Raw genomic sequence first — 18,859 nt, forward strand, 5'->3', positions numbered from 1 at the left:
GGGTAACCAGTTTGACCCATCCTAAGAGCAGATTGACTGGTTATTGGAGACATTACACCCTACAAGGTGCTAGCCCAATTGAGTACAAAAGTAACTTGTTTATCAGCAATACAGCACTTAACAGGGAATGTGGAGGGAGGTCCTAGAAGGCAGAATAGTATTTCCCATGAGTTCATAAGGTACTTCTTGGTCCACATGTTTCTTTCTTTTTTTCTTTTTTTTGGCTAGGCATTGGGGTTAAGTGACTTGCATGGGGTCACACAGCTAGTAAGTGTTATGTGTCTGAGGCCAGATTTGAACTCAGGTCCCCCTGAATCCAGGGCCGGTGCTCTATCCACTGTATCACCTAGCTGCCCCCATATATTTCTTACATGTGTGCGTCAGTACCTTTTACCTCAAGTTTGAGACCTCTCTCTCCAGACACTGAATGTAGACAGGTGGAGAATGTCTCCCAATTTATCAAATGTCCTTGTCATACAGTAAATATTCCTTTGTAAAAACTAATTGATATTGCCTGGTTAATAAATATGAAGGGGGCTTTCCCCTCCCCCCTCCTGTGCTCTGCCAGCAGCTCTTCAGCTTTGCCCCCCACCCCAAGAGTGTAAGCCTGTGCCAAGTTCATCTCTACCCCTGCCCTTGTGAGGAGCAGCTCTCAGCTGCTGACCATTATCTGCAGTGGTGCTAAAATGGCCAGAGGTTCAAACAGATGAGAAGCTCAGTATTGTGACATCTGGTCCCTTGATGTGGATTACAAAGTAGCGCCTTCTAAGGGACACTGACAAGCAGCCAACTTCATCAGAGCTAGGATTACCACTGTGGGGGTGGCTGGCTCTGAAGCTGGGATTGGGACTGTGTTTTGGAAGTCTCATCATTGGTTATGCCAGGAACCCCTCCCTGAAAGCAGCAGCTCTTTTCCTACGCCATTCTGGGCTTTGCCCTGTCTGAGGCCATGGGGCTCTCTTGCCTGATGGTGGCCTTCCTCATCCTCTTTGTCATGGGATGGAGCCATCTTTATCCCTCAATGTTTCTGAACATTCCTCCTCAACCTCCTGATCCTTCTGTGTCTCTTCCAGCCTGTGTATACCTCCCCCTCCATCTTACCAGCAGCCCTGGGGAAAGCCATGGGCTCAGAGTTTGACAGAGGGAAGACAAATAAATACTGTATTAATAAGCTGCAAAAAATAAAAATGAATATCAAGGGGAACACACTGTATGGGAGGTCATGAACAACAATTCTTCAACTCCTCAGGGTTACCTTTAGAGGTAAGAAGTAGTCAGTCTCCCTCTGGAGAGCCAATCTACCAATGTGAGCAGGAGCTGGGAGAGAACCCTGAGAAGATGCTACACATTTAAAAAATGATTCCTATTTGCTTTTTCCTCTCAGCTAGAACTGAATACATTTTTTATATTTTTAATCACAAAAATTGACCAAAAATCTTATCTTAAAGATGAATCAATGTTTATATTCCTATTGAACTGTTAAATAAAATACTGAAATATGTTAATGTCCAAGTTATTGTTTAATCATTTTAGAATTAATGAGTATAAGTAGACTCTTTTTTTCCTTTTTGTTCATTTGACTCTACTTATCTAATTTTGCATGCTTTGCTATGTATGTTCCCTCCCCATGTCCCTTTCTCATTTCCAGATAGACAGCTTCCTGACTATATCTAGGGTTACAGGTACTTTCACTTGCTTGCATTATATGAGTAGTATGGATACTGGATTTTGAAGACACAAATCAGGGGAACAAATCATGTTTTTTCCTTTCTTCCCTTTATGAGGCAGCTTTCCTTTATGAACCTCTGCATAAAGGCATTTTCCAGATGAGGTACATGGGTTGCTTGAAATGTATATTAATGAGGTTTGGTCCAGGTCAAAACACAAACTTTGGATGTGATCTAATCCTTCTGGATTGGGTAAGCCTCAAGCATTCCAATAAAGTTTATCACAATGAAAGGTTATAACGATATAAAGTTATAAAAGGTTATTACAATGAAGTTTTCCTCGCAATTCCCTTCTTTCAGGCTTCTAAAACCCAGCATTCTCTAGTAAGCATTAGCTTAAAATTTATAATTTCACAGCATTCTGACCAAAAAAAGAGTTAATTTTCTCATGATAAAATTGCATCCCACTTTGAGTATCATTTTAATAGTATTTCTTATACAATAATTTTTCCAAAGTCATAATACAAAAAAAAAAAACAGAAGCCCATAATAGCATAAATAACATTGTGGATTTTAAAAATATAATATAAAACTTATCACCAGTCAACATCAGTTCAAATAAATGCATTTCTGAATCATCTTCTATAGAAAATCACTTCATCCATCTATCAATTTGGCATTCTAGATCAATCACATTAAAAAACCAGTACAGTTTTTGCCTTATGTAAATTTGTATTATGCAAATTTGACTTTACATAATTCAGAATTCTGAAAAGAAATCCTCATTCAAAAAAAAATCTATGTTAACTTTGTAGTTATTTCACTCTTTCTCTTTGCTCGTGTCCCTTGGCTCAGTGCTCAATAGCCTCCCACCTACCTACCGACCACTACCAAAAAAAACCAAAAACATATCCCTGCCCCCTACTAGTCATTCATCCTCTCCTGAGGTGTCTGTGTCTGGCCCCACGCGTTTGCCCCCTCCCCGACACATTCTTCCTTTTAATTCCATCTAGGCCTCCACTGTGGCTGGCCCCATGTGTTCCTCCTCCTGCTCTCCCTTCTCTGTCCCCAGTCCCCACATGTATTGAACTGTGTGCTGGTCCTCTTTTCCTGCTTTCTTCCCTCTTTCCCTTCCCTACATCCTTAAACAAATTCCCATTATGTAAAAATTGCTTTAAGTAGAGGTCTGTGGAATCATCAACTTACATAAAGTGAGAACTGTCTATATAGAGTCAAATTTTGGAGCAATTGCACTTTTAATTCTTATTCATGCAGTTTCCAAGCTTACTGACTTAATGCCAAATATTAGTTATCATTAAGTCCTGACCTACCCATAAAGGGTCAAACACTACAATTATCCTAATATGGAGACACCTCTTACTTTGAATGAGACCACATTATAATTTAGTTCTAGGAAAAACACAATAAAATCAAATATGAATTTGCAATTGCAAATGGTATCATTCAAAAAAAAACCAACTCAGTTTTCCCAACAACCATTAGCTGTCAACATCTCAAATTATAAAGCCTACTGCTTTCAGTTAGCTCACTTTCAAAGGTTTATGGTGGCAGTCTCACATTCTTATCTACCCCTTTTGGGTTCCATTAAGCTCTAAGGATTGGGACACTTTCTAATGATCCTTAAGGACAGAATTTTAATATGTTATACTTGAACCCAAATTTATTTCTAGAGTTTCCATTTGGTAAATGTTGTTACTTGATAGAATGTTATCTGAAATTACTAATAGGCATTTCTCTAACTGTCCACAAATTTGCAGGCAGAGAAAATTTCTCATATCCTTCTTATTTTAAAGAGATTAAAAACCTCAAACCTCTCTAACTCCAAACCCTTTATCTTCAAACCCTCTATTCACACTGTCAGTGCAAATGGATTTCATCTTCCTTTAACTTTCCACCTATTCTCCTCTTATTTCAACTTGCTTAAGCCTTCCCTCTTTATAAAAATCCCAGTGGACTTTGATTAAAGCCTTACAAACTTCAAAACTACATCCTTCTTGTTACACTGATTTAACACTTCATTGAATCTCTCCTGTACACATTTTCTTATACAATATCAATTAATTGCAAAACTTTTACATTTCAAGTTGCATAGTCTATTTCAATTTTTTTAGGTAACTTTGCTTCTAAATTGCAACAATTAATTACAATTAAACAATTAAGTTCCATTGAACCATTCACAGAAAAAAAATACAATGGTAAAGTGAATCATCCTTCTAAGAACGAATTTTCACCTGATAAGGCTGAAAACAAAAACTACATTTTTATTCTCTTAACATTCTCTGGGTGGTAAAATCATCTTCTACTATAACTATGAATCTTTCATCCTTCAAGGAAAGGAAAGAAGGGTATGCTGTTTGCACATAGTCTTGATACTAGAGAGCTACAAACCTCAAAAACAAAAATCCACTAAATTATTTTAGTATTTACAAAAACATTCAAAGCATAATCTGGAAATTTACAGTAAAGATATTATATTTTAATAACAAATTTAGTCTCCAATGGTTTTATAATGCCATGAATTTCTACAAACCAGGAAAAATATTTCCTTTTTTTTCTTGTCTGTCTTTGTCTCTGCAACCTCAACCTAGCCAGGGTTGTGAAGGCAAAGAGAAAGTATCTTGCAGTTTTTCTTCCCCATTCTAAAACTTTATTTCTCTTATCTCCCACTGAAAGTCTAATCGAAAGGTCAGTGCGAATAAGTCCCTGCTTATCTGGGGAGGAGAGTTTAGTATCAGAATTGTGGTCTGCCCCCTGTTCTATGCTGCCAGTGATTTTTTATAGCAGTCTTTATGGCTCAGATGAGTGTTCCACTTCAAATTCTCCAAGGTAAATGTAACTTTGTGAATGCAGGAGAATTTCTGAAATGGAAGCACCAGTTTTTTCCCAACCTTTCTGCCTGCCCTTATCTCTAAAAGTCATGGGAGGGTTGAGGGGAAAAATACAATAAGAGAAAGGTAGGAAAAAGAGAGAAAATGAAAGAAAGCTCTAGCCAAATTAATTTTGACCAATTGTAGCACCATCTGACACGCCCTCAGGTGATCGGTCTGAGGAGATTACTTGTTTGTGGATCAGGTCAACTAAACTAATTCTAACCCCCTCAAGCCCCTTGAACAAGACTAAATAGCCCCCAGCTTTCTGGACACCTGGAGTCCTCAGTCCTAAGACCTAGGCTAAGACCAAGGATGACCTGACTAGGTTTGGATCGAACTTCAGGTTACTCACAGAGAACTACAGATTTTCAGATAAGAATAGTCAGGCTAGTTCTAAACCCATAATGGCCACATCTAAAAATATGTCTCTTTCTGTGGATTGATCTATTACCTCTTTGTCATGAGGAAAGTAGCATTCTTCATCATCTGTCCTCGGAAATTATGGTAGACTATTGTGTTGATCAAAGCTTGTAAGTCTTTCAGAATCGTTTGTTTTTTACAAAGTTGATGTTATAGAATCAATTGTTCTCTTGTTCTATTCACTTAACTCTGCATCAATTCATACAAGTCTTCCCAAGTTTCACTGAAAGTATCTATTTTGTCATTTCTTACAATACAATAGTATTCCATTATATTAATATCCTATAATTTATTCAGCCATGCTTCAGTTGATAGGCATTATCTTAGTTTCCAGTTCTTAGCCACTACAAAAAGAGCTGCCATAAGCATTTTTATACAAATAAAACCTTTCCTCTTTCTTTGATCTCTTTGGGGAACCTGTAGCCTCGAGGCCACATGTGACTTTCTAGGTCTTGGGTATGACCTTTTGACTGAGTCCAAGTCCTTTTATTAAGAGAAAGTTTGGATTCAGTCAAAGGGCTGCACTTGAGGTCCTAGAGGGCCATAAATGGCCTCAAGGCCACAGGTTTCCCACCCCTGGAGTTATAATTGCTGTACCAAAGAGTATGCTGGGTCAAAGAGTTAGAGTTTGGTAACTTAGGAGGCATAGTTCCAAAACTGCTTTCCATAATGGCTAAAATTCACAGTTCTACCAATAGTGTATTAATTTACCTGTTTTCTCTAAGCTCTTCTCCAACATTTGTTATTTTTCTCTTTTGTCAATTTTGTCAATCTGATTCCTCAGATAGCTTGGAAATGAGATTCTTTATCAGAGGAACTTGCTGCAGTCTCACCTGCTCCCTCCAAGTTAACTGTTTCTCTTCTAATCTTAGCAGCATTGGATTTATTTGTGCAAAATCTTTTTAATTTCATGTAATCAAAATAGTCCATTTTATATTTAATTATCTTCTCTATCCCTTATTTAGTCATCATGAATTTTTCCCTTCTTCATAAATCTGGAAAGTAATTTCTTCTGTCTCAATCGAATTTAATAAAGGTAAACTGAGGAGCAGAAGTCCAAGCTTTATCAATCTATTAATGAAGTGGGTCAAATGGCTACCTCATTAAGGTGAATGACCCAGAAAAGGAGGCACAGCTCCTTTTTATAAGCATAAAGCAAAGAACAGAATTGGGTAAGTGAGGGAAAAAAAATTGGTTATAGGGTTGGTAGCATCATCAGGGTGAGGACAACATGACTGGTTACACTAAGAAGAATGGACTAACACTTTTGTGGGGCTAGTAACCTCCCCCTCTCTGTCATAGAAGAATGTTTGATTCATTTATGGAACTTCTCAGGGGTTGATAATGTACCACGTATAGCAGACTCGCTGGCTTCTACAGGGAGAGATGAGTCTTTTTAATTATACAAAGGGAAGGGTGACAGCACATTCTGTGGAAATGTACCACATCACCTTGTAGAATTTAGAGATGGCAAACAAATGTCATCAGATTATCCAGGAGCTGAAGGTATGAGGGATAACAAGTTTTCTTTTAACTAACTCAGAGGGGAAGCTGAACTTCTATGACTAAGAAGTATTCTTTTAGTTGATTTACAAGGTTAGAGATAGTGGACCAGACTCCCTGGTGGCTACCTGCGTCCTTGAGAATAACAGATTTTCTTGATGCAAAAATAGAACTGTGATTGTCAGAACTGAACTTCCAAACTTAGCTTACAGGCAAAGAGACAAAGATATGTGGCTTGAACAATCATACAAAATAGGGCACTAATAAAGAATAGGATAAATTACAGAATAGAATCAATTACAAAATGATATAGAATCAATTTATTTTCTTTACTTCCTTCTTCCTCTAATTTGTTTATAATGTTACCTTTTATATTAGGTCATGTATCCATTTGGAAATAATCTTGGCATACAATGTGAAGTGTTGGTTCAAACCTAAGTTCTATCAGACTGCTACACAATTTTCCTAATAGCTTTTGTCAAATATTGTGTCTTTACTTGAACAGCTACTTGAGTAGTAGGTCTTTGGGCTTGTCAAACACTAGGCTACTAAGATCATTCACTTGTGTGAAATGTATACTTAATCTTAACAACCCAATCTTATGTGAATCTAATTTTATCACTTGGCAACTTCTCTATTTTTTAACCAGTACCAATTTGTTTCAATGCCTATTACTTTGCTTTCACAGTTTGAGATTTAATGCTGCTAGGTTATCTTACTTCCACCTACAGTGGATTAGTCAATAGAGCACTGGATGTGGAATCAAGAAGACCTGAGTTCAAATCCAGCCTTACTGCTTGTGTGGCCCTGGGCAAATCACTTAACATCTTTGTGCTTCAGTTTCCTCATATGTAAAGTGGTGATAATAATAGCGCTTACCTCCCATGGTTGCTGGGATGATAAAATGAAATAATAGTTGTAAAGTGCTTTGCAAATCTTAAAGTGCTTTCTTGATCTTTTTTTCCTCTATCTGAATTTTATTATTTTTTCTACCTCTATAAGGTCTTGTGGTAGTTTGATTGGTATGAGATTGAATAAGTAAATCAATTTAGGTAGCATTGTTGTTTTAATTATCTTGGCTCAGGCTTTCAAGGAGCCACTAATATTTCTCCAACTATTTGTGGCTGCCTTTATTTTCCTAAAATGTTTTATAGTTATATTCATCTAGTTCCTATGTGTATCTTGGTAGATAGACTCTCCAGAATTTTATATATTTCATAGTTATTTTAAATAGAATTTCTCTTTCTATCCATTCCTGCTGGGTTTCATAAAACTGGGAATCTTAGAGTTTCCTAGAACACTGAGAAGTTAAGTAACTTGCACAGAGTCTAATATTAAGCATGTGTCAAAGGTAGTCTTGGATCCAGATTTAGCTGGCTCTGAAGCTGTCTCTCTATCATCTGCTGCCACTCCCATATGTGTGTATACATGAGTGAAACCAGGGCTTCACTTGGCTTGGCTGGCCTTGACTTTGTACATGCCCAGATAATCATTTGAGATGGAAGTATGCTGCTTCTGTAACAAGACATTCTATATTCCTCTATCCTGTGGGTGGGAGTAGCCTGTTTCAACTGGCTGTGTAGCTAGAACAGGTTGTGTCTTTAAATACTACCAGACTGGGACACTCACTGTCTTTGCCCATAGGTGTCCAGACAGTATGAAGGTTATATTTATCTGATATGGATTGGTATGAAGGTATGAACTGATTGGATGGGGGGATGGGCTAACTTCCTTTCCTCTCCACTTCTACCCTATGGCCTCAAGACCTGGTAGGGCTGAAAGGTTGTCTTTTGATTCATTTTGTTTGTTCCTATTACTAGGTGCAGGTGGTAGAATCCCCATTGAACCCAGAAATTCAAGCCATGGTGATTTTGGGGCAGGATTCAAGGCCAGATGTGTAGCCAGGGAAGCTCTGAGAAGCAGGAGTACCCAATCATCTTACTTCTGCCCTGAGGAACCTGTATATGGGACAAGAAGAAACAATTAGAACCAAATATGGAACAACAGATTGGTTTAAGATTGCAAAAGGAGTACGACAAGGCTGTCTATTGTCCCTCATTTATCTAATTTATATGCAGAGTACATCATGCAAAATGCCAGTCTGGATAAATCAAAAGCCAGAATTAAAGTTGCTGGGAGAAATATCAATAATCTCAGATATGAAGATGATACCACTATGATGGCAGAAAGTGAAGAAAAATTAAGAAGTTTCTTGAGAGTGAAAGAAAATTGTGTAAAAGTGAGCTTGAAAATTAACATTAAAAAACTAAGATCACAGCAATTGGTCCCATCATTTCCTGGCAAATAGAGGGAGAAGAAATGGAAGCAGTGTCAGATTTTATGTTCTTGGGCTCAAAGATCACTGCAGGCAGTGACTCTAGCCATGAAATTAAAAGATGCTTGCTCTTTGGAAGGAAAGCTATGGCAAATATGGACAGCATACTAAAAAGCAGAGATATCACCTTGCCAACAAAAGTCCATGTAGTCAAAACTATGGTTTTTCCAGTAGCAATGTATGGCTGTGAAAGCTGGCCTATAAGGAAAGTTGAGCACTACAGAATCAACACTTTTGAACTGTGGTGCTGGAGAAGACTTTTGACAGTCCCTTGGACATCAAAGAGAAAAATCAGTGAATACTTAAATTAATTCAAGCTATTCATTGGAAGGTCGAATACTGAAGCTGAAGCTTAAAATACTTTGGCCACATAATGAGAAGACAAGATTGATTGGAAAAACCCTGATGTTGGGAAAGATTGAAGGCAAAAGGAGAAGGGGATGGCACAGGATGAGAGGGATAGATAATGTCATGGAAGCAATGAACATGAGCTGGACAGACTTCAGGAGATAGTGGAGGACAGAAGGACCCAGAGTGTTACAATCCACGGGGTCATGAAGAGTTGGACATGACTGAACAGCAGTAACAAATGGCAACTCTGGATTCCTATTTTGTTAACTTGGACAAGTTACAATGTTTCTGGTCCACAGTTCTCTCATCTGCCAAACAACTCTGTGATTTTTTGAGGTTTTCTCCCTGGTATACCATGCTATCTCACTATATTAAATATATGTGAATTAATTTTGGAGGTAATGCTGTTTTCCTAATCTGATTCATCAGTGAATACTACAATGACAAATAAAGGAAGACCTCAATAATTGGAAGTATATTTATAGTTGTCTTTATATGTCATATGTATTAAAAAGTAGATTAGCTCTCAAATACTTGAAGGCTTTAAACGTAAATGAGATACCTTCTTTCATTTCTTGCTCTTTATTGGTTGTCCATAAGAATGCAAATTATTTTTGCAGGTTAATCTTGTATTGTATGATTTTGCTGAATTCATTTTCAGCATTAATTTTTTCCTATTGAAATGGTTAGATTTTCTGTTATGATTTATAGGTAACACAATATAATCTGACCTTTCATATGTATTGCTAATCATTTTTAGCCTTCTGTCTTGTTATTGTTCTTTTTCAATTGGTTCTGATTCTCCATTACCCCATTTTAAATGGGGTTTTCTTTGCAAAGATACTGAAGTAGTTTGCCATTTTCTTCTACAGCTCATTTTACAGATGAGGAAACTTGAGGCAAACAGGCTTAAATGATTTGCCCAGTAAGTATCTGAGGCTGAATTTGAACTCAGATCTTTCTGACTTCAGGCCTGGCACTCTACCCACTGTGCCACATAGCTGCCACTTTTATGTCTTACTGAAATTACTATTATAAGCCATCCATGGGTTCATGTTTGTGCCCAACCCTCCCGCACTCCCCTAAGGTTTTGGAGTCTTCCTGTGTTTATCAATACTTGAAGACAATTTTCATTGTGGAACAGGATGGGAGACTAAATGGTAGAGTGTTTAGTCCCAGCTTCAGAAAGCTTGAGAAAGAGGAGCAGGCAATGGAGGAAGGTATAATGCTTATTTCTGAGTTGGGGAAAAGGTATAAGGGCTAGAGTAACTTTGGAGAAGAACAAGAAATATTTTACAGTAACTGCATAAGAGGCCTTTTCAGGACTTTGTAGGTATGTCTCTCAGCCAGATGAAGAAAACAAGGCAACAGGATGCAATTAACATCACCCAGGCATTTGTCCTAGGAGGTATAAGAGTAATAACATTTAAAAAAGCATGAGCTGGGGGCATAGCCAAGATGATGGAGTAGAAGGAAGTCATACAGCTGAATTCCCATCCTTCAAACAGATTTCTCCTACAAACATATCTCCACATGTACAGAATGCATCAGACCAAATCCTGAAGGAGAAATCCAGAAGATAAGTCACAATGAGTCCTTTGTTCATCCCAGGTCAGACATAGAGAGGCAGATGGAGAGTCTGAAGACACTGAGGACAGGTGGGCAGGAGCACACAGCTTACAGAGCTCTCTAGCACCCCAGGAGAGGTTGCACATTAGCACAAAAGGAAGTCTTAGACCCATACTGGGGCACCCACAGATCTACACTGGGGCACTGTGATGGGAACATGGCCAAACAGCAGCTTTGTTGCTTACTACTCAGTCCTGGGTCACAGATCCAGGACTGAATAAGAAGGGGACCTGCACACACATAGGGGTATCTTAGGCTGGGTTATGTACCTAGAAAGGAGGAACTTGAGAAGCCACAAGTAGCAGAAGCCATGGTGGTGGTATGGCTCACTTTTGCATCTAGCCTAGCCTAAAGAGGATTGACTAAGGCAAGAAACTCAAACAAAAGGGGAGTTTAAAATTCTGCCACTTCGAACCAACAGAATATTTGAGTTGGATGACAGCAGAAGAGTCTAGTGGCAGTCTACTTTTACACAGGCCCAAATCCAGGTCAGGAACTTGCATAGCTTAGACCAGGAGGGCAACAATCAGACTTTGCCCTGGATCAGACTTCTTTGGGAGCACTGAAAGCTTGCAAATCTCCGGTCTGTTCCTGAGATTCTAGATTAACACAATACTCAATACCCCAAGAAAGTAGCAATAGGCCTAGCTCAAATCTTCCCTCCAGAAAGGGGGAGAGGCCCATTTCAAATCCAAAGTCAGAAAGCAGGCTAGAAGGATGGACCAACAGAAAAAAATAACTATACCTTAATGAACTATTTTGGCGACAGGGATGCTGAAGACATACAGAAGAGCAATGCCTCAGAGAAAAGCACAGCTTGGGTACAAACTCAACTAGAATTCCTGGAAGAGATAAGGCAAGAGTTTGCTTTTTTTTTTTAAAAAAGAGCTAAGTTTTTATAAATTAAATGAGACTACTTGAGGGAAAAAATTGGAAAAGAAATGAGAGCTGTGATGAAAAAAATTGGAAAGGGAATTAATAGCTTAGCACAAGAGGTACAAAACCTTTCTGAAGCAATGAATTCTCTGAAGATTTGAATGGACCAAATCGAAGCCAATGACTTCATGAGACAATAAATATTAAAAAAAATTAAAAGGCTGAAAAATAGAAGAAAATGTAAAGTGTTTTACAGCAGAAACAACTGATCTGAAAAACAGATCAAGGAGAAAAAGTTTAAGGATCTTTGGATCATCTGCACACTGACCCAAAAAAGAGCATAGACATTCTATTTCAAGAAATTCTAAAAGAAAATGGCCCAGATCTCTTAGAGCCAGATGACAAAGTGAAAAAAGAAAAAAATTCAATAGTCATTTCCTGAAAGAAAGTCCAAAAGACAATTCCCTGGCACATCACAGCTAAAATCCAGAGCTTCCAGCTCAAAGAAAAAATACTGCAAGCACTCAGAAGGAAAGAATTCAGGTACCAAGGAGCCACAGTCAGGATCACACATGATTTATCAGTCACCACTATGAAACACTGGAGAATCTTGGAATACAATATTCCAAAAGGCAAAAAGTAGATAGGCTTATAATCAAGAATAACTTGACAAAACTACAGGCAGAAAATGGATTTAAAATGGAATAGATGGCTTCTAAGTATTCCTGATTGGAAAACAAAACAAAACAAAAACAGAGCTCTGTAGAAACTTTGAAGTTCAAACCTGGGAGTGAAGAGAAGCATAAAAAGGAAAACATGAATGAACGATGACAAAGGAATAAATAAGGATAAACTGCTTACATTAAAATATGGGGAGATAATATATGTGTCTCCTCTGAACCCTATCATCACCAGGGATGATAGAGGGAATCCAAACAGCCAAGCCTTGAGAAGGGTTCAGTTTTATCTTTGTGATTTAAGAAAAGAATGGAAAGAGAGAGGAAGAACAATACACTGGTGGGGGGTGGGGAGGAGAAAAAGGAAGGTTTGGAAAAATCGTCTCATAATCAGAGCGCACAAGTAGATATCTAGTCAAAGAGAAGGAGGTGAGGGGAGTGACTGACACTTGAACCTTGCTGTCATCTGAACTGGTCAAAAGAAGGAAGAATCTATACATACACACACATCACCCCCCCCAACTGGGTACAAAAATCCATTTCACTCAACAGGAAAATAGAAGAGAAAGAGAAGTGGAGAGGAAGATTTAGAGGGAGGATAGATTAAGGATTAAGCAAAACAAACTCTAAGGATGTACAAAAATATTTAGAACTCTTTTTGAGGTGACAAAGAATGGGAATCTGAGGGAGTGCCCATAAAATAGGGAATGAACAACTTATGGTATATACATGTGACGGAGTACTATTGAACCAAACCCTTTTTTCCTTTTTCTGATAGGCAGTGGGGTTAAGTGACTTGCTTAGGGTCACACAGCTAGTAAGTGTCAAGCTGGTGCTCTATCCACTTTGCTACCTAGCTGTCCCTATGCTTAACTTTTATCTGTAGTGATAAACCAGGATTCCAGAGAACTAATGATGAAACAAGCCAACTACTCTTAAGAGAGAGGTGAAGTACTCAGAATGCAGAATGAGAAATTTTTATCAAACAAGGCCAATGTGGGAATTTGTTTTGATTGACTATATATGCTTGCAGTGGGTTTTGTTTTTCTCATGTTCTCAATTGGGGTCAGGAGAGGAGGGGTTAAGGTAGGAGAGTGAAAAAGCAAATCATGGCTACTTAAAACAAAATATTTTTAAAATTCTTTTTAAAAATGCATAGGGCTAGGGTAAATCTAAATGAGTATTAAGCAACTGTACCCCCAGGAAAAAAGCCTGGAAGGACTAAAGCTAAAATGTAATTAGCAGAAGCTATAGAAAAAAATTAAGCAAAGCTTCTCAACTCAGCAACAAAGACTGATGTGACAGTGGCTTTGGGATAGAGAGGTTGTGATACTAGCTGACAATGGCAGAAGTGGAGATGTTCAAGCTTTGGAGGCAAAGAGTTATCGGTAGGGCTTGTCTTCTTCTATCTTTCTAGGAGGCCAGTGTCTTGAAGCATGACACTTCTCCCTGGAGAATTTGTTTCTTTCGTCCAAATAGTCCTTCATGGAACAAATGGAAAATAATCCCCTGCCCCAGTCCCTGAAATTCTGGCACTAATTTTAATGACATGAAGCTTTGTATTCTGTTTCATTCAATTATATGTTGCATTAGATTTTGTTTCTGATAATGTGGAGGTTTGAGTTGAATATATTTCCTTTATCTCTATGTGAAGTCAAAGGACAAAATGTAGACCCATAGAATAGAATGGAACACCCTTCTTAAACTAATATTTCCAATCCTGGGGTCAATAGAAGTAGTATAAGTAGAGCAGCTAGGTGGCACAGTGGGTAGTGTACTGGCCCTGAAGTCAGAGGGACCTGAGTTCAAATCCGACCTCAGATCAAACATTTGATACTTACTAGCTGTGTGGCCCTGGGTAAGTCACTTAACCCCAATTGCCTAAAAAAAAGAAGAAGAAGAAGTGGTAGAAGTAGGTTTTCCTTTTTTTAAAAAAAAATTTAACATGGGTATGCTTGTAATAAATGCTCAGGAAATCATGATTCTATTTTGGGTCTAGACCCAATTTATTGAAAGTGCTATGGGGGCAGCTAGGTGGTGCAGTGGATAGAGCTCTGACCTTGGAGTCAGGAGGACCTGAGTTCAAATCCAGCCTCAGACACTTGACACTTACTAGCTGTGTGACCCTGGGCAAGTCACTTAACCCTGATTGCCTCACCAAAAAAGGAAAAAAAAAGTGCTATGTTTTAGGGTTATTACCATCTTGCAACTATTTGGGAAAGAAGAAATGATGAGTAATGCATTAGAAATCTAATGTGAAAAAAACATAAAGATAGAATCATAGAATGTTAGAGCTGGAAAAAAAACAAACAAAAAACGTAGAGATTATCTATTCCAACCACTCACTTTACAGATAAGGAAAAAGGGAGCAGAGAGGTTAAGTGATTTGCTTGACAATTTCATTCCAATTTAACTGTACTATCTGTACTAACTGTAGAATCTGTACTATCCTATCTAGTTTAGTCTTCTTTTGTATGGGGCAAAAGCAATTCAAACTTTTCTGTAAGATAATTGAAGGTAACAGTAGTGGATTGCATAAAACCATGTTTTCATTTCCATAAGCCCACCAATCTAGGAAATTATGCAGAGTCAAGGACCAATCTTTCATAATTAAGGATTCATGAAAGAAACCATAGCATATTCCCTTTTCTACTTCTTATTTAGAAATTACTGTAGTTGTCTTGATATTATTGATCTTTCCCAAGTTTCTCCAGGAGTTTATTTCTTTATAAAGCTCCTGATCTCTTATTGCTCAGAACACTATTACATTTGTATGGAAATTTTCAAAGTGCTTGTTTACTGTAACAAATGAAAAATCTGAGGGACAGAGTTTCTGGGTAATTAATAATTGACTTATTAATTATGCTAGCTGATAATTAATAAATTGATGGTCAGTGGTTTCTCTAGGCAACCAAAGACAAATGACATGGAGAGCCAAAAGCTTTAAATAATCCTTGAAAGGGAATTCCCTTCACAAATGAAAATCAGCTTTGATTGGTGGACATTTAATGAGGAGGTGGGCTAAAAGTCTTTTGTTCCCCCTGCTGAGAACATGGCTTCACCACAAGATAGTGCTACCTCCAACAACCTGGATGGGGGAATCCATGTCCCTCCAGACCACTCTGGTTGGGTTTTTCCTTCATGAGTTAGGTCACCCTAAACTCTACTGGAAGGGTACAAAGACAAGGGTTTTTCTCCTTTGGGTAGGAACTGGATTCTCTTTACACTCTAAACAGAAGTAAGGTCTCCTAGTTGGGTGGGATCCAGCCTAAGATAGAAGAGCTTGTTCCTTGAGGGTTAGGGGTAATCTCAATAAGGCATGTCCTTCAGAGGCTGACCTTCCCCAGGAGCTGGTCTCACTGAAGAAATATAGGAGAAAAGCCTGTATACCAATCAGTTATTAATATAATAGCAAAATAATAGTTTTTCTCATTACAAAAATACTGGTAACAACTTCAGAGCTGGTTATATGACATCTTGATATGTTCTATTATATTATTTCCCAGAAATGACCTGCATAAAGCTGATTTTTCTAGTTTTGAACCTGTTATGTGAGTAGTTAGGAAAACATTCTTAATTAGCTGCTTAATGGAACTGCTTAAATATAGCTTACTGTTAAGTTGCTAATAAAAGCTTTCCTATATCTGAATATGACTCAGAACTAACTCTGTAGAGGATACTAGGAGAAATTTTAAAAAGTAGCAATTTTTTTCTTGAACAAATCTTGTTCATTCTAGATAAAAAGTTATGTTCACTTTGCTAAAAAGCTTGTTGTAAATGAAAGGTGCCACCATATCACCAGGAAGAGAGATAATCTGTGTTTTTAAAGTAGACTGTGCTGGGATTTTGAGCAAATACGTTTTAAGCTGTGAATTATCAGTTGATGCAATAAAGCAATATAACTGATATTTAATGTGCTAGACTAATTATGAGTGACAAAGATAATCTTCATGAAATAGTATATATACATATCCAAATCTTAATAGGTAGTCTGCTGTGACTAGCAAAACCACTTTTGGTTTGGGTAGCTGAAGGGATAGAAGTGGTATTTACCAGTCAATTTTCAGATATAGATTGTTTTGAGTGTTGGTTTGGAAATGTCAACTGCCAGTTGTCACTCTAGTTTCATGTTAGCTTTTTCTCTTAGCCTACAGTTCATCCCCATCAAGTACAAGTTTGGTTTTTTTTCTACTCAGTAAGGCTAGGACTAGAATGCTTTACATTTAGATTCAGTTTGCTTGCTGAAGCTTGAGAAAACTGTAGCAATCAGACAACATCTGTGCCTTTTCTTCTTTTCAAAAGAGTCAAGGAGATAATACTTTTAAAGCCCTTAGCACAATGTCTGGTATATAGTAGGCACTTAATAAATGCTTGTTTGTTTGTTTTATCACTGATTAGAAGATATTGAAGAGAAAATGGGTAACTGATACTGAGGACACACCAGAATAGTAGCTTGAATTAATTGTTGTTGTTGTTGTTGTTCATCCTTCCTTTAGAAGAGGAGCAATGACATCATGGGGTGATGTCTTGACTTGTGTGTGAATTGGATTTAAGTGAGGCAGAATTGCACAAAGTAGTCAGCTTCACTCTTCCAGAGTCATCAAAGTCCAGTGGCAAGACAAAAGTCAAAACCACTGGTGATGGCCTCGAATGCAGTGAATGACCTTGGCATTTTTGAGGTCTGCTCAGGCTGTAAGTACTCATAGCACATGCTACAGCCACCTTCATGGCTGTTGGAACAAATAGTTCTCATCTGCCCATCCATCCCTTGGGGAAGGAGGGGAGGTTCTCTACAATTCCTTAGGGGTACTGATAGAACCCTGAAGGAGAGATGTAGCTAGCTAACTTCTGCTCTAGGGACCTGACCTGTTAGTGCATATGTGGATTAGGAGAGTAAGACCAGAGTTTTATGACATGCACTTGACAAATATCATTACATGAACACTTCCATATATGTGGAAAAATAAAAAAAGAAGATTGAACATGAAACCACAAATTGCTATTACATACAGCTTTCATTTTTTAAGACTATTAAAAATTCAATGATTGTTTCAAAGTACTCTTACATGTCTGTTTCCTTCTGAACTCCCTTCTGTGCATTTAAAAAATGCTACAACCCTCTTTTGTTTCCTTTATTATTATTACTATTATCAAAGTCCCCTTCCATGTCTAATAATAATAGCTAGCATTTATGTAATACTTACTAAGTGCAAGCCACTGTGCTAAGCACTTTACAAATATCTCATTTGATCTTCAAAACAACTCTGGGAGATAGGTCCTATTATTATCCTCATTTTACAGTTGGTGAAACTGAGGCAAACATAGATTAAGTGATTTCCCCAAGGTCACACAAGCTCCTAACTGTCTGAAACTGCATTTGAACTCAGGTCTTTCTGACTAAAGGCCCAACACTCTAATAACTTAAGGCTTCTAGATACCAGTGCCTCTAATTTGCTCCTATTTCATAAACCTGATTCTGAATGTGCTTCTACAGGATCTTTAAATGTAGGCAAGAGTTTTGGGAAAGCCTCTAATTGTTCCAAGGTTTTCCCATTTTGTTGTTTCCATTGTCCTTTCTGCTGAACACTCCTTCCTCTCATGCACCCATGTTCCCCGTGAATCTGTTGGGGCGTGATCTCTTATGCAAATTTAGGACTACTATTTCCTCTTCTCCTGAGGGTTCTCTGTCAGTACAACTGCCTAAGGATTCCCTCTCCTTATTCCCCATTCTCATTCAGAAGGTCCAAGAGATGGTCGGGGAAGCTTTTAGCATTCCATTTAATATCTCTGACTCCCTATGGGCCTCTTCACTTACAGATATAGCACTCTTAAAATCTGCCATCCCTATTACCATTAATGTTAGGGGAGGTCCTCCACTATCTGTCTCTCAGTAAGTACCCTTTATCAAGGAAGGCTATTGAGGGCATTTCACTCATTACTGACACTTTAAGAAACTAAGGTATTATTGTGCCTTGCAAGTAGCCATGCAACATACTGACCTTCCCTGTTATGAAACTGATAGTCATTTAAGATCAGTTGAGCCCCAATAAGGGCCAAAATCCTGAATTAATCTTTTTCTCCTTGAGTGAACTAAAAACACCCCTTCCTGTGTCAGCAATTTCCAAGACCAGATGGAACTGACCAGCATTCTTCCTGTTTGTTATCACTAAGCCCAAGATGTCTGGGACCAGACACTCTCTTGGATAATGGGACTCCTCTTATCTTGGTCTATAATTTCAATTGACACTTTTATTCTCCTATTTTATTGTATTTACAACCTATTCAATTAAGAAAATTCTTTTCCCATGCTATATGTTAAACAAACATATGGAGGCTGTATTTTTTGTAACACAGACATCCTGAGTCTGATCACTCTCAACTGTGTAGAACCTCTCTCATTTTGCTTAATCTCTGAGTCAGAATCACATTCTGGCTTCCATGTTAACATGATTCGCTAGCTAAAAGGGAATAAACTATATAAACATGTATCACCTAACTTGTTTGCCTTCT

The 18,859-nt window shown here is 38.0% G+C and overlaps 1 pseudogene; it reads left to right on the forward strand.

Annotated features, from left to right (window-relative positions):
* The first annotated feature begins 605 nt into the window (after positions 1 to 605).
* LOC110222138 (ATP synthase F(0) complex subunit C2, mitochondrial pseudogene) lies at positions 606 to 1,138 on the forward strand (annotated as a pseudogene).
* The last annotated feature ends 17,721 nt before the right edge of the window (positions 1,139 to 18,859 follow it).

The sequence above is a fragment of the Phascolarctos cinereus genome, unplaced genomic scaffold (assembly GCF_003287225.1).
Source record: "Phascolarctos cinereus isolate Bilbo 61053 unplaced genomic scaffold, phaCin_HiC Scaffold_4;HRSCAF=312, whole genome shotgun sequence".
Classification (NCBI taxonomy): Eukaryota; Metazoa; Chordata; class Mammalia; order Diprotodontia; family Phascolarctidae; genus Phascolarctos; species Phascolarctos cinereus.